Source organism: Electrophorus electricus, chromosome 26, assembly GCF_041902795.1.
Source record: "Electrophorus electricus isolate QZ-2024a chromosome 26, ASM4190279v1, whole genome shotgun sequence".
NCBI lineage: Eukaryota > Metazoa > Chordata > Actinopteri > Gymnotiformes > Gymnotidae > Electrophorus > Electrophorus electricus.
In genome coordinates, this window is record NC_137522.1 from 7896764 (window position 1) to 7901785 (window position 5022).

Sequence of the window (5022 nt, forward strand, 5' to 3'; positions counted from 1 at the left end):
AATTTATAAAGTCGGTGACACAGCTTGGCTAGCTAGCTTTTAGTGGTTAGAATAACACGTACAGTTAAGCACACATGCATAGTGTACAATCAAGTAAAGACTTCTCAAACATACCTTGCCATTGACTTGGATTTCTGGGGAGTGGCTTGCAGAAGGATGTTTCCATTTTGTGAGACATTCATCCTCTGTTTGACTTTGGTGCTCTGGGTGTCCATTTTGTACTTTCGTATTGTAAGGTGGTAAACGTTGCATATACGGTCTGAGGCCCTGGGAAGCGTTCTTACCCTCTAGTGGGGGCAAAACACCAAATTAAGTACACGCACCAGCATCAAGGCTTGAATTACTCCGTGTACTAATGACATCCTGGTAATACCCACCATTGCACGTCCTTCATCCTGTACCAAAATCACCAAAATAAACATGCTTTGGTAAAGATGCTGCCTCCTTTGTCAGCCACCTTGTCCCCAGCTTTCTCTCTGTAGATCTGGAGCAGGTCCAAGAGTGTGTCCACAGAGTCCTCCACCTCAAACCGTATCTATGGTTTTGTTGTACTACAGCAAACAGCAAAGCAGTCACACAAGAGACTTGAGACAAACAGAACTCTTCTGACCACATGAAATACAAATGTTTGCATTTGTAATTCAATCAAACAATGACCTATGCATGCAACATTAAGCATAGCATGCAAGGACAAAGCAGAAAACTAAACAGCAGAAAAATATATATAAAATGCAGATCTTTGCTGGCAACAGCACAAGATGCTGCGGATGAATACTGTATATTAGGACATGATCACGTACCTTTGATAAATTGAAAAGAACTTGGATTGCCAAGGTGATGATCTCCATGGAAGGAACACTGCGGTCGCAGCTCCTTATCAGGGTGAAGACGGTGCATGTTGCTCCACTGTTCACAAGGCGCTCACAACACCCTGGTGAAAGTCTGGTTGCAGTCTCTTTAATCACAATCACAACAAAGATGTTGTTTGATGCTCTCACCTTGAAACGACAGTCATGTTTGTGTATTCTGCCCATGGTTCTATTACCTGAATTCTTTAAGGCCATAAGAATGTGGGTATAATTGTGATATTCCAGAAGGTAACTCAGGGCAGTCTTGGTCTTGTGATACAGCTTGTCTTCTTTGGCTTTCCTGTTGACTTTCCTGAGGCAATGTCGGATGGAAATGACCTTGGAGGTATCATGGAATTGTCTTGAGCTATGACCTCTCCAAAGGGTCTAAAGATATCATAAATGTCATTGTTGCATGATATTACAGCTTCTTACAAAAGCATATTGTTAAATTCTGTGTTTTCCCCTGTTCTATTGAAATTCAAGCAGGACATCTCACTGTAATTTCACCATTTGGCAGGACACACTAGCTTGTTTTTGATTACTCACCATCAACTTTCTATCCCCATTTCTCATCTGTCTATAACACCCTCACCTAGAACTGTATAAAGAGTTTGGCAGGCTCTCTGATCACCAGAGAATGATGCAGTGCCTCATCATGTGCTCTCTGTTGGCCAAGTGTTGTCAAAGTTTACTGTGATGTTTCCAAGGTAATTGACACAGCAACCATCTGCAATCTAACTATGTAATTTAAGGCAACCAGAGAGTCACCAAATAAATTTTAAAAAACGCAAAACAGACATCCAAGAAAGTTATTTCCCTGCCTGCGCCTTTATAATTCCATGCCGAAACTTTTCTTTCCTGCGTCTCAGAAGGAATCTTCTGGCCATGTGCTGGATAACAGTGGCAGCTTGACTGCGGCGGTGAAACCAAGCCACTCTCTGTACCTTGATGATGCTCTCTCTTTGCTCAAGGTATTGCTTTCTTTGAAGCTTCGCCCTGACTCAATGCTGGATCAACACAAACAAGGCAGAGAGGTGGGCATTTTAGATGGTATAGTAGCATGTCAGGTCTTTATGTTGGGCTTACTTGTTAGTTGTAAATAAATACAAGATCAGTAAAATAGCTTAGAATGTGATATATATATTGGTTGTGTCAGATTTGAGTCAGGTTGTCCAGTCTCAAAAGGCAGCTTCCATGCTTAAATTGAAAATAGTATACTTTTTCCTCCGAAGGCACATCCATGGCCAAACTACCAGTCCCCTGTACTACACCATCCATGAAAAGGTAAAGATTACCTGGTTAGCAGGTACATAGTCATTATTGAATAAAGCTCAGATGTTTGAACACTGCTGTTTGAGTCTATACTGCTGTGAAGACAGAGCATCGGGGCACTTGGACATGCTCATTTTCTGTTGGACATGTTCATTTAATCACACTGCCAAAGCCTTAGCATTAGAATCGCTCGAGTGTGGAAAGAGTTCTGTACCTGGATGTACAGGACGGAGGAGAATTGCCTCCGGGCTGCTGTCAGTGCCCAGTGAGCTCGCAGGGCCCTCTGGGTCCTCACCGCACAGAGATGCACTGCACCGCCGACGCACCACAAGCGTGTGCAGCTTCCTATGCCTGGAGACAGGGGTGATGAGAGTAATGCAAAGTTAGAGCTGAAAGGGCATTTTCAGCCATTGAATCTTATGCAGTCCAGTTGCACTTGTGATTGCACTGAAGGAGTGTAATATAAATGTTCAGGTTGTATAAAACAGTGGAGGTCAGGGAGTCTGTTACCTAAACAAACAAAGCTCAATTGAGGACAGGCTCAAGGACTGCTGGGGTCATTAGTGTTAAAGATGACATGCCATGGCTTTGACTTCAATCATGTTCAATCATGTTTACGTGACTGACAATATGAATGGTCACCACCCTCTTTTTAGAAGCTTGTTCTCCCTAGAATGTTGGTCAAAAACAGGCTGCAGTGGCAATATCGAGCACAGCCTGGCAATAGCCAACAGATGCGCTGCCCATCATCAATGCAAAACTGTTAGAGTAAAAGAGCAACTACAAAAACAGGTAGAAACGCACGTTTCAGATTTAGACGTTTAACCTGGCTAGAGATGTCTCAGAAACAGTATAAAATATTTATTAAATTGTTCTACAAACATATGATGTTGACCAGTTGGGAAGTGATGCTTCCCAACAGTGATTTCACAACAAAGGTTCTCTTTTCCAATGTATGTAATGGTCATAGATACAGAAAATTGACTGCGGAGTACTTATGCGTTGCCTTGCGAGCTGGCCACGGCAGAAGGCCTGCAGAGTGACGGCGTCAGTAACCCACCTCCTCTGACACTCCTGCTTCACTCTGGCCAGCAGGAATGCTCGGAATCTCTCCTGGAGAATGCCCACTGCCCACCACTGTCCGCGGAATGCACGTCTGTGCTTGTGCATTTGTAAAGCAGCCTGAATGACGGTGGCAACGTTGTGCATCGCTGTTATATTCTGACGTATGCAGTGCCATCTGAAAGCTGCCTGAATGAGAATAGCACACCTAAGCCTCACATATTCCTCATGGTCATTCGTCGCCTGAATATATAACCTGTAATGTTTCTGTATGATAATGGCAGACAGCCTCATGACCTGGAACTTGGTCCATGCCTTCTGAAAGCAACCTGAATCAGAGTAACTGCTTGCTGCTGAAGAGCAATTTCTCTCCTGACCTTCTGACCTCTGTAGCAGGCTTGTAGGAGAACCGCAGCATGGCACAGTCTCAGGAAGTGCTCCCTCTGCTGGCGGGCATAAAGTGTGGCACAGTGTTTTTGCTGAATGGCAACAGCAGTATATTTCATGCATAAATACTGCATCTGGGCACAGTGGGCCCAGAACAGTGGCAGCCTGATGCTTTTGGCTCAAAGAGTGGCTGGCTTTCATACCACGGAACGCTGCTTGTATAAGCACAGCAGACCGCTGCATCCCCTGTAAGTACAACTTGGCCTTCCTCATCAGTGTGTCTGCTCAGTGCTGAATAGTCCTGGCTGCCCACAGTAGCCTCTGTTAGTCTTGTTTGTTGATTTGCTTCCTGATGTGGGACGGAATGATTACTGCAACCTTCCTTTGTTGTTCACAGAGAAGACATTAAGAATGAAGAGAAATTCAGCCACAGAACAGGGCGGTGGAAGGGAGCTCAGCGATACAAGCTACCAGATGGAGCCAGCTGAAAATTACTCCTCTCATCCTCAAGAAGCACCTTGAAATCCACTGATGGTGACTCATTAGCTAAGACATTAGCTAAGAATTGTTACATTTTTAAAAGGCAGTGCAACTTCCTACCATAATCTACTCACATAAAACATACATATAATCAGTATACATGTCCTCCTAATGCAGGTCATAAATAATGGGGAGAAATGTTACCATTTTGCTCCATTGCAAAGGAGCAGTCTGAGTCACTGGAGATGTTTAGTTTCACTTTGCCCTGATAGCCACACTTGATGGTCTGGGTGGTTTCCTGGTGAATGTCCTCAGCCGGCAGGCGGCTTGGATGGTAGTGATGAATCAGACAGCAAAGAATTCTGCCACCCGAGAAAGCAACTGTGACATTTTCAGCTTAGAGAGGAATCAAAGACACAGACTCCATTAACCTCGATTCCAGCCACAATAAACTGTAGTAAATCAAAGAAACATTATTGGTGCTTGAGGGGGAAAAGAAAAATCACCCCCAAAATAAACATACACACACAAACAACCACCACCCACCTTTAAACTGTAAAATTCACAGACAGAGTTGACCCAGTCCAGGAGCAGATGTATTTTCTTTCTGGGATGTTGAAATGTTGGCATTTCTTTTGTGCAACTCACAACACATTTATCAGCCCTCAAACACCACCAACATCTGTTTTGTTTTCCATGTTTTCCCGAGGATGCAGATTTCCTCTTTGAGTTTTTCCACATCAAGCTAAATGATGTCAACCTAAATGATGAATTATTGCTGTTTGATCCATATAAAAAGAAAGAAGCCTGCCTGCTTATTTAAATCACTGCAGTGCAGGGTGCAGTCTGTTACTGTGGCAGTCAAATGGACGGTCACCCATGTCAACAGAAATAAATGTTTACAAGATAATTACGGTATGTACAGAGCAGAGTTCATCATGGTAGTTAATATCATCAGCATTACAATTTG

At 43.5% G+C, this 5022-nt stretch overlaps 1 long non-coding RNA gene across 1 annotated transcript; it reads right to left on the reverse strand.

Moving 5' to 3' along the window:
• Window positions 1-2439: 2439 nt before the first annotated feature.
• On the reverse strand, window positions 2440-4637 carry LOC145653902 (uncharacterized). The gene is made up of 3 exons (XR_014120142.1): window positions 4599-4637; window positions 4257-4448; window positions 2440-2474 (listed from the first exon to the last, which is right to left on the reverse strand). It is a non-coding gene; the product is annotated as an uncharacterized LOC145653902 (long non-coding RNA).
• Window positions 4638-5022: the final 385 nt, after the last annotated feature.